The sequence below is a fragment of the Macrobrachium nipponense genome, chromosome 15, assembly GCF_015104395.2.
Source record: "Macrobrachium nipponense isolate FS-2020 chromosome 15, ASM1510439v2, whole genome shotgun sequence".
In the NCBI taxonomy this organism is placed as follows: domain Eukaryota; kingdom Metazoa; phylum Arthropoda; class Malacostraca; order Decapoda; family Palaemonidae; genus Macrobrachium; species Macrobrachium nipponense.
This window is the reverse complement of record NC_087208.1, coordinates 20,319,461-20,331,960: the sequence shown is the minus strand read 5'-3', so window position 1 is coordinate 20,331,960 and position 12,500 is coordinate 20,319,461. Positions and strand designations below refer to the sequence as shown.

General features: G+C 31.3%; 1 long non-coding RNA gene across 1 annotated transcript in view; it reads right to left on the bottom strand.

Moving 5' to 3' along the window:
• LOC135227024 (uncharacterized) overlaps nt 1-12,500 on the bottom strand; it is a 169,593-nt gene that overhangs the window by 126,148 nt on the left and 30,945 nt on the right. Inside the window, exon 2 of the long non-coding RNA XR_010317331.1 lies at nt 7,445-7,471. This is a non-coding gene — a long non-coding RNA (uncharacterized LOC135227024). The remainder of the gene's footprint in view (nt 1-7,444; nt 7,472-12,500) is intronic.

The window sequence follows — 12,500 nt, the reverse complement described above, 5'->3', positions numbered from 1 at the left end:
ACCTTTCTTCTAAGTCTTTCTTTATTTATACGAGTAAGATCACTTCCGTGTTCGATTTCTGACCCTTGTAGGCTTTATAAAGAGAGAATTGGGACAATTTCTGTATGGAAAGACTTCATCATTACAAGAAATACTGGCACCGATGACCTCAACAGATCCAGGAGAATCTGAAGAGATATATGTTTGAGCATTGGCTATTATATTAAGTTGGTCTTGTGGTAACACAGGCATATTTACCTTGAGGCTTGAGCATACTGAAAACATGGAGGTCATGAATGTTGCAACTTACATGCAAGACATTTTCCTGTGTAAAGAATGATAAGGGCAATGATGTTCAAATAAGGCAATGCCTTATCGCCCATGAAAGGTTCTTGGACTTCACATATTTATTGATTTCAGTTCAGCCTCTTGAAATACTAAGTTATATAATCTTGGAAATACTGAAATCCTCATCTAAACATGCGGCCAGTGCAGATATCAATTTTTATAAAGAGAAATAATTGGCTCATTTTCAACTTCAAACAAATGTTTGCTTTTCTCTCTCTCTCTCTCTCTCTCTCTCTCTCTCTCTCTCTATGTTGACTTCCAAAATTATCTCACTTTCCTTTTATGCAGTTTTTACATCTCGGCATGAAACTCACTCAAAACTCTTCAAATGTTTTTATCTACTAATACCTTTGATACTAGCCAACTGAAAGTAGCTTTCGCATTTAACATGCCCCTCTCTCTTTGTTAGTAATCATCCCTCCTCTACTACTTTCAATAAAACAAGACGAACGTGATAATCATCATGGAAATCATACGGCTTATCACAAAACGAAAAATCAATAAATTTACTTTACCCAACTGCCTCTACAAAATAAGAGGCATTCATCCTTCTTGTAGACATCCACTACTGTAGCTCACTAAAGTAGTGAAATTTTCACTAATTACCGTCACAGTAATGACAGGGGAAAATTCCTTTAAAATAACTCAAATGTAGAACAAACTCTTAATCCGTAAATGACACTAATACAACTTACTTGAAAAAACAGACAGCTCTGAAAACTAGGTATTGTTGTCACAAGAGTCCGTCCACATAACATTCACAATTGCAAAAGAACTGTTCCTCTGCTAAAATGTGAACAAACATATTACATATCTGTCTATCTGTCTATCTAGATAGTCATTTTAAATAAATATACATATACACATTTAAATTATAATTATATATAATTAAAATATATAGATAGATAGCGAGATAGATTAAGAGATAGACAGATAGGTGTTTGTTCACATTTACCAGAGGAACAGTCATTATGCAATTCTAAATGTTATGTGGACTCTTGTGATACGTAGTTTAAATTGTTTTTCTATTTTTTCATGAAAGTTGTATTGGTGTCATTTACTGATTAAGAGTTTGTCCTACATTTGAGTTGTTTTATAGGAATTTTCCGTCATTACTGTGACGGTAATCGGTAAAAATTTAATAACTTAAGTGAGGTACAAGAAAGGATGAATGAATCTCATTTTTTAGGGAGCAGTTGAGTAAAATAACTTTTATTAAAATCTCGTTTGTGATAAGCCATATGATTTCCAATATGATTATATATATGTTTTTTAAAATGTTAAATTATATATATATCAAGATATATATATATAATATATATATATATAGATATATATATATATATATATATATATAACATAAAACAGGAGTATATGGTCACAAGGTAAGTGAAACAAAAGGTGTGCAAGATGTTTGCCCTTACTTTAAGGGTCTCATGCAAACTTTGCTTGGTAATGCCTTAGAGTTAAGCCGAAAGACCTTGCATTCCTCATTTTCACTTTTCTAGTAGCCTTATATTCCTTGCGTGAGTGTAATTATTTATTTATTAGATATAATATTATATTATATATAATATATTATTAGGTATACTTATATATATTAGTATATGATCTAATTATACATATTACACATATAATAATAATAAAAATCATACGGCTTATCACAAACGAGAAATTAATAAAAGTTATTTACTCAACTGGCCCCTACAAAACGTGAGGCATTCATCCTTTCTTGTAGTCATCAACTACTGTGCCTCACTTAAGTAATAACATTTTTACTGATTACCGTCACATTAATGACGGAAAATTCCTTTAAAACAACTCAAATGTAGGACAAACTCTTAATCAGTAAATGACACCGATATAACTTCCACCTAAAAACAAAAAACATTAAAACTAGGTATCGTCGTCACAAGTCCACATAACATTCAGAATTGCAAAAGGACTGTTCTCCTCTGCTAAAATGTGAGCAACATATTACATATTTATCTATCTATCTATCTATCTAGATATCAATTTAAATAAATAAACAAATGTGCATATGTATATCTATACATTTAAAATAAATATCTAGATACACAGATATATATATATATATATATATATATATATATATATATATATATATGTGTGTGTGTGTGTGTGTGTGTGTGTGTGTGTGTGTGTATATATATGATAGAAATGATTGATAGATAATGTGGAAGGTGTTGAGGATGTACAGAGTGGAAGATAAGTTGTTGAGGGGTTAAAATATTGTGTGACTGAAGCAAAGCGTGTGTCACAGTGTGCAGAAGAGAGAGAGACTGGTTTGGTAGATGTTGGTCTGGTAGAAGGATATGCTATGTCTCCACAGTATCAGGTGTTGATGCAGTGTTGTAAGATAAGGAAATGTATTGCAAATGGAGTGCGGAGAGGTTGATGTTTGCTTATGTGCATTGGTTTGGGAAAGTCAAAACAAGCTTTAGAGACTAATGGGAATTTGAAACAATTTGCTGGATGAAATCTACGGTCAGGTCCAACAGTTACTGGGGTAAATCCAAGAAAACATCGCAATGCGTGGTAGTACCGACGGTGAAAGCATGAAACTGGTTAGACTCGTGAAGGTATCTTGGATTACTATAAAATAACTGAAAATAACAGTACAGGTGAAGAGAAGACTTGCAAAATAGGTGAAGGCAGAAATTTTGTTGGGTTTGTGAGAAAGATCTGGAAGCGATTTGGAATGTCTAAGTAAGCCAGGATAGGAATGCATGAAGAGATGGACCAACTCTCCTTAAAAGACGTGAGGTTTGGATGACACATGCTTTAAAAAAAGGGGGGAGGCGGGGGCGCCACTTTTAGAATGAACTGTCCGAATAGTTTTATTTGGCGTAAGATGAGTTGAAAAGGTGATTACTAAGGTTAAATCTAAGAGGCAAAAATTATTTGTAACTTCGATTAGAAGAAGGATTTTTCTTTTCTTTAAGAGGAAAGAATGGAGGATGGTAGATCTGCAAAGAGTAATTTAGACGGAGGAAGAGAGAAAAATCATGAAAGTGCTGGACACATGGAACTAGGGAGGTACTGGAGAGGACATGTCTTTAAATTCAAGAAGAGCAAGAGTACAGGCAAGATAGAGTGGCAAATGATACAACATGCATGACTCAGGAGTTAAAAGAACTATGGTGCAGTGACAAGTCTTCTTTTTTTTATTCTGCACCTCCTGTAAGAGGATCTGGCTTCAGCTAGGGGTAGAAAATGTATGTATTAAATATGTGCATGAGGTTGTTAAATACACTTCTCGAATGAAGACTAGGACTAACAGTTCACACTACTGTACAATTCCATTCCTGACGCACACAAAATTTTAAGTTTCAAGATGAAATACAAAGAAAAAACTAATATACAAAATTCGTAATGAAAACTAAATGTGCATATAAAATTCACATGAAGGACCTCATGCATGCATGCATAGGAATGCACAGAATCCACATGAAAACCTTGTGTGTAAAAATTCCTCTGAAAAGTTAGTGCACGAGTATGATTCATTATAAAATCTTTGTAAATGTGTTAACTGAACATGAAAAACTGGGTTGAATCGAATACTTGGATGTGTATTTAAAAATCGGTAATTAAATATAAATGAAAGAGGTTTAATCCTTTATTGATATAATTAATATTATCCATAATATTCAAAGTGAGCACACTCAGAAATAAGAAACTAACCTAAAAGGAACATTTCCTTGCTAATTCAGCTGCTACATAACACAATACTGATAGATCATCACTTAAATAGGGAGTTACTATATAAATCTGAACATAACTCAGAACATATAATGAAAAATTGCCTAAGGAATTTTAATTCAAAATTACAAATACTCTACCAGGATTATGTATGAACGAGAATCAGGTCAATAATGTCTTTTTACTATTACAACAGTAACCTGGTAAGAGCAGGCAAATAAGATATAAAAAGTATTATGGAAAAAATCCTAAAAATACCGTAATACGAATATCGCCATCTGTCAAAAAACTTCAAAATACTTGACTTTCTAAAATATATATAAAAAACTATTAAAAGGCTAAATTTTTCAATTAATAAATTTTCTATTACTAAATTTTCGAGGCTATATAGAAATAACACGAGTACTTTACATGAAAATCAAAATATTACTATAAAGAACAGTGATAAAAAGAAAGTTTAAATTACTCTTAGGATAAAATACTCTATTAAAAGGGTCAATATACTATAATGTAAATAAAAAGACAATTGAAATAAAACTCCAAATTCTATTGTATGAATGATAGAAAGAATTATGATAAAAATCTAACAAACAGTTACAGGAACTGTTTTCAAACGCACGATAAAATGTTCAGCATACTTTCATAGGAACTAAATGGGGAAATAAAATATAAATTTCTAAATACTTTGATAAGAATATAGAAAAATACCATGAAAATTTTAAATATAAATACATCAAAATGGTGAAAATTGTGATAAACTTTACAATATATTAATAAGAATGTTTAACACGTAGAACTTTAACAATAACTCAAAATACTCTGATGAACGAAATTCAATGTTAATATCAATAATAGCCTAAACCAATAAGGAAGGTATTTCGCTAGATTTTATAATTATTCTTTGTTGATTAAGGGACCTAAAGTACTTTCAGTGAAAATCTGGTGATCTCAAAGTGGCCAAATTTAAGAAATGTCTAAAGTTCTTTTAGAGCCTGAAGGCAAGTAAAAAAGAGAGAAAGTGGTAGAAGAGGGGTTTGAAATAGGTAAAGACTGAAGGATGAACACAATCACGACGGACACCATGAACCAGCCAATTCGTGATCTCCATCACGGGACAAAAATAACCCTTTAACTCTGATGAAACATTTACTTGAAAAAAACTTCACCTACCTCTTGTAACTTTTAGACAGTTATCTAAGATCGCTGAGGATGCTCTGCGGCATATTAAATCCTCCATATACGCATATCTGCATATATTACATACATACATACATACATACATATATATATATATATATATATATATATATATATATATATATATATATATATTATATATATATATATCTATGTTATATATATATATATATATATATATATAATATACATATATCATGCATAGGTTATACATAAATACATGACTAACAAAAAAATCAAAAGGTACTTAATCTTTTCACATCTTTAATTTATTTTTTTTTTCTGATAACTATCTTTTGTTTATGTATTTCCTATTATGTTTCGGAACTTCCTTCAAATGAACACCATATCACCATGTTCTTTGAAAGCTAGTATTTCAAGTCATTGTCCCTCGCAAGCTTGTTCCATATGAATAATGTTTATACTAATATGATGGTTCAGGCTGTTTTATCCTGATACTTTCTATGCACCATACCAGAATTAACTTTAAATTATTTGTAAATTCCATACACAAAAATTGCACAGACACAATAAAATACTAAACGAAATATAAACACAGTTTTGGAACCTACGAAAATTTAAAAAATAAAAAATATAACATCTAAATGGCAAAATTCTGCTCTCTTCCAAGAGACACTTGCACCAGTTTGAATAGTACTTGATCTTGCATATTACTTCTTAAGCATAATTTTAGACGTAAAAAGTAGCCATACATACACGTATAAACACAGCACCTAATTACCCGTATCTAAATATATACGTAACACAAGTTCTAGATGATGTCTATCAATGCATTGACAATAGCAATAACAGCCAATTCATGTTATTATCACCATCCTCATGTTAATGAGGAAAAGTAAGTCAGCATATACAAACTAACCTTTTCATCCAGCTTTTGTCATCCTAACTAAACGATTTCTATGATTCTCCGTTTTCCTAAAAGAGGTTGGATTTGTTAAACCTTGCAATTTGGCTTTACTCCTTCCTATCATTTTCGCCATCGAGTTTGAAATGGGAAAGTGTAAGGCTTCCTTACCATCGGTATATCCATTAAAAGCTAATAAAGAAACTAATAACACGATGAAAATGATATAGAAGTTTCACTAGTTCAGGAATTTAAAAGCAAATGGCGTTTCGTCTAAATTGCGCTCTTCGGAAAGTTGAGATAAATCATGAAAAAAATCTCTTTGCAGAAAAAAGGCTACAAAAAACAAAAATAAGGGAATGTTAAATGCTCAAGATGACAATGATACCTGTCAGAAAATGTAGTCTCCGGAAAGACAACGAAATAGTTATCAAGATTATAAAATGATACTTGGAGGCAATTAGAGTTTCCTGAAATACTGCATACTCAGAAAAAATACACACATTCCAAAATCTTGTGATAAAACAATAAGTCACTCGGTAGGCAAAGCAATCTTCGTCGCAACAAAATTTGAAAAAAATATTTGTACAATCTCTCAGTTGCCAAAAATACAGTAACTGTACAGAACATGCAAAGGATATTCTCACAAAAATTACCTTCCAAAAATGACGCGTAAACTCAAAAGACGGTTTATGCTATTCTAAAAAAAAAAAAATAAACTCAAAAGACGGCTTATGCTATTAAAAAAAAAAATGCGAGAACAGCTTGAAACATAACGTCCATAAATAATATAAAAATCAACATATATTTTTAAAAATTCGCTTAATATCTAGACCTCTAATGGCATGGCACAATAATTAAAATACGAATCAATTATCAAATTTTATTTATATCATTAGTGACAAACACTAAGTCTCTTTCCTTTTATATAGGGAATTAATATTTATTTCCAAGCCAAAAGTAGGGGCAGCCAATGTCCTTATCGTACTCAAGACACGAGAGAGAGAGAGAGAGAGAGAGAGAGAGAGAGAGAGAGAGAGAGAGCGAAAGGGGGGGTGGCCGGAAGACAAAGGCTGTAACCCCTGAGGCATACCCACTGAAGTATGAAAGGTAACAAGCTTCCTGGAACACTGGAAACATTTCCTTACTATTTATAATTCACCTTAAAACTAACATTCCATGAGAGAGAGAGAGAGAGAGAGAGAGAGAGAGAGAGAGAGAGAGAGAGAGAGAGAGAGAGAGAGAGAGAAATTTAATAAAAGCATCTAACACTAAAATTTTGAAACGAGCCAACCAAGGAAACATTGAAGTCAATTAACTTTCTATACTCACGGATATTTCGAGGGGTAAGTGGGAGACCTGAAAAAGTTTTTTTGTATTGATAAGAGAAGTTTTTGCCAATTGTTGAAGTCCTTAATTACTATAACTAATCTTACTAGAGTTTGGAATAAAATTAAATCTTTATCCATAACACATATTAGCATTCAATGTCCAATTATAATATAAAATCTACTAAAAATGCTGTTGTAAGAGTGAATTCCAAATACTTAATCTTTAACCAAATACTTAATCTTTAACTCTTAAAAACTAGTCCAGGATTATTGCCCTTCAAAAGATTTATTTTAAACAATGAAAAAATATCACATATACGTAAATTTAGTGAAATTTTTCTTGAAACTCCTAAGAACCTAATCCTCTTTCTTCTTCTTGGTGTACAGCATGACTGACAGTTTTACGTTTCTTGCAACTGACACGAAAAATTCTTTCTTAATTATATTAGGCGTTCATGTGAATCTAGAAGCTAAATTAATACATGTTAACATGTTATGACCTTTGTGTCCCAATAACAAAGACTTGTGTTTATTTTACTTATTGTTTGGAATGTCAGCAATTTTTCAATAATAATAATAATAATAATAATAATAATAATAATAATAATAATAATATAATAATAATAATAATAATAATAATAATAATAATAATAAAATATATATTATTGTTATTATATTATTGTTATTATTATTATTATTATTATTATTATTCTTATTATTATCAATACCTGATTACAACAATCAAAACATTTTTCCCTTATGCTTTTTTTATAAGTAGATACTAATATATACAAATACGGTAGTTGTATAAAGTTGTTTGTTAATTCCGTTTTATTCAGAATATTCGTTATTGAGTTTCCTGTCTTGCGCCCCCCCCCCACTCTCTCTCTCTCTCTCTCCAAATATGGGCATTCTACTCTGCATAATCTTTTGTATGGGAACTGCTCATTCGACTTGTTTCTTATGAATTCTCAAACATTTTGCACAATAATAAATAAAGACAATGGTAACATCATTAGAAATAAATACCTTTCTCTTTATCTATTGTAACATCATTAGAAATAAATAACTTTCTCTTAATCTATTGTAACATCATTAGAAATAAATATCTTTATCTATTGTAACATCATTAGAAATAAATAACTTTATTTTAATAGTATTCGCAATAAATACCTTTCACTTTATCTATTGTAACATTAGAAATAAATAACTTTCTCTATCTATGAGAAATACCCTTCGTGCACAATACCTTAAGATATATTTCTATAAAGACAACCTGGTTTATTAATTCCTACAGATAAGCTATAATTATTCGATTTTTATCGTTAAATCCTTGCCTACAATAGTTAAATAGTTAAACCTAGAGAAAAAATTATTTAACTCAATTTTCATGATACCTGAAATTCTATTTCGATCATTTACTTACTATCTTCTAAATGACCCTTCACAAAAAAATAACCGACACTTGTAGTACATAAAAAAAGCAGCTTTCAACACTGCAATTATTATACCTCCGGTTCTTTGTAATAAGGATGTTCACGAATGTACAGTAAAACGCCGTATCTACTACTTCTCATTTCTGGTAGGCGGATACTTAAATATACTGAAACTGGCTAGAAATAACATCATAATCTTGAGGATTGTATCTTTCGAGGTTGATCCACGTTAACTTTATATATATATATATATATATATATTATATATATATATATATATATATATATATACACATATATGTGTGTGTGTGTGTGTGTAATCACATGCAAGCGACTTCACATGACCTGCACACAAAGTGCCAAAGACACACACACACACACACAAATAAAGAGTGATAGATCTAAGCAATGCCAGATTACAATAATGATTATATAAGGAATCAATAACTACACCAAAAATGGGGTAGAATACAGTGAGGGGTCACGACTTACTTGGGAAAATCCAGAGAGGGGAAAGCCCCCATCCCCACAGCTAGGATAGGGCGCGGCGTCCGCCGTTAGGTTACGTTAAGATATGTCTGGTTAAGTCATATTCGCTGTGGAATACCTACTACAAATTTATATGGTTTAAAAAAAACATGCGTTTCTAAATACCTACATCACTAAATTTTCAACTTGTAAATCGGGAAAGCAAATAGACAAACTGCGTACGAAGGTTAAGATTATACTTGTCTTCTACGATCTGTATTCATGTATGGATATCGATCAAATATTTAGTCAATTTCAGATTAAGGTCTTCAGAAGAATATTAGGAGTCAGATGACATGATAGTATTATAAATCATTACATAAGGAGAATTACGAAAGTTCCATATGTAGATGAGATAATAATGAAGGGGAGATTATTAAGATTTCTTAGACACGTCCTTAACACAACATTTGGGAGATTGACGAGAGATAGTATCAGCTCTGTTCCTGTGGGCACAAGAAGTTAGGAGGTCTTGCATCTACTTGAACGAAAACCGAGAGAAGGAAGGCTCGAGCTGTGTGGAGATTTGTGGAAACGAAAGCACAACAAGACCAGGAGAGATAACATTTCAAGATGTGCTTGAGTCACGTGGCATTGGAGGTGATGATGCTGATGACAACAAATCAGTTAATTTAACACAAGCCGTAATTTCCGCTCCTCGAAATGCCTTTTAAATAAACATAAATGAAAAATTTCTTGTTTGACCACTGTGACATGATTCGTTCCCAGTAATTTGGTTCGAATTCTTAATGGTAACAAGACAAGTACAACACGTTATGTCAGTACCTTAAAGCACTATGCACACCAGTAATGAGATACAAATAATGAAATCATCACCATCTGTTGAGACGCATAATTACTAGTACTAATGAGTGTGTGAGATTTCCAAGGAGGTTACAACGAAGATAAAGACAATACCCAATGCCCCGTTCACATTTAACTACTGAATTAAAAATGAAATCACCCCATAGAAAGTCTTCGCGACTTAACGAAGTTTTCTATCTGTCACTGTACTCTTTCGAAGTGAATGCACCGACACTTCAATTCCAGCGATTCAGAACCAAAAAGAAGGTTCGGTACCAATCACGGCCCCTGCAGAAGCATTCTTAACCACCCCTGTCATCTTAGAAGACAGCTTTATCTATATTTTTACAGGTGCTTCTTTCAATGACTGTATCACCCACATCATCTATAAGCACACGCCTTTAGAATTACCTACGCATTACAACCGACAGCCATTCAACCTAGTGTTATGTTTAGGTGTACTCTTCATTTCTCTTGCTTCTCCACAATGATTACTCTTAAATAGGCAGCATATGAGAAGTGTTAAGAACATTCAGCCTCTACTATGAATTCTCAGTGTTTTTACATAAACAAAGATATTGATTGCATCTATTATTTTACTGACTTTGCATTTGCTCAACTGTGCAAGAATGGGGGGCTTCAGAAATTATTACAACAATAATAGGTATCTCCTTACTTCTGTTCAATCAAGCAAACCTATACTCCTAAACCATCCACTTGAGAGTTGCACTGGACAGTTTTCCTGAGAATATTTTTCTGTCTATACACGCCAAAATGAACACATTAAGTTCTACTTTTTCACAGATGTTTTACAACTATAATACCATTATACACAGGCGTTAAAAATCACTTATTCCCAAGTCATAAAAGACATCTATATTACGAGTAATGACTTATATTCTCTTCACAAATATATAAACTGCCAAAATACGAAGAATATCCTCAATAAAAATCGCAGAGAACAAAAACTTACTTGAGTGCATTTTATAACGAATGCATATCTATACTTTGCAAGTGAAGAATTCAAATGCATATAGATAAGACTGTATATACGTATGGGTGATTCTAAATAATACTAGACATAAAACATTACATTATAAGAACAAGGCTTTCCAGACAGAAATCCTAAACACATTTCATTATACACTTCTATTAACTACTGATGAGATAAAGGCAAGAACGATTCCGCTGAATTACTAATATCATTATAATTATTATAAGGAACAAGCCCAAAAGAGCCGGCCACTTGCTAAGCAACCGATCATAAGATAGACTGGCGGTATGAGAGAGGGAAAACAAGGGAAAACGAATATTTTTCTCTCTTTAACTTTGTCAAAGCATCTACTTTGATGCGGTGTAAAAAAAATTAGAGTAATTTTTTTTTTCTTTTTATATTTAGTTGTAAGGATAAATAGTATCTTTAAACCTTTCTACCATCGAGTTATGACCCAGTGAATTTTCGACGTCATCTTAAAATATGGATAAAATATGTCTGTATACTATTTAAACCTTTAATAATAGACTAACGTAACCTTCTTGATCGAATGTCGTGCATAACTATTCTTACTAATCTAATTAGCATTATAAGACGATCAGAGGACTATACTCAGATAAAAATTAATAATAATAATAATAATAATAGAATAATAATAATAATAATAATAATAATAATAACAATAATAAAAAATAATAATATAATAATAATAATAATAAGAATAATAATAATAATAATGCAAATCAGCAAAAAGGAAGATGCAAGTATGATAACAAGAAACAGGAATTAAACAGAACTTCCTACAGAACTTTTTTCTTCTTTTTTTATAGAAAGTCACGGTTCTTCTTTCTCCACAGATTACCTGACCCTCTTTTGGTCAGGCTGGTTCTATTCAACAATCAAAACTCGAGATAATTGAAATATACATAAAACCTAAAAAGGTTCAAACAAGAAAAGTCCAAATAAATGAATTATCAATACCAAGCTCGATACAAGTTACGCATAAATTTCCCTTCAAAAAGTACTTGTATGTATATAGACATATGACGTTTATTTATTCAATTATTATTATTATTATTATTATTATTATTATTATTCATAAAAAGCATCTATTTCACTGAATCAAGCAAAACCTTACTGCGACAACTTCCGCAAAATAACATACGTAAAAAGTAGGAGTAGAAATTAATATTGCAATTGGATTAAATTAGGCTTATTTTGTTCGTAACAAAATTTATTTTACTGAAAACGAACAACAATATATAAACAAGTGTTTTTTTAAAGACAAAGCGAAA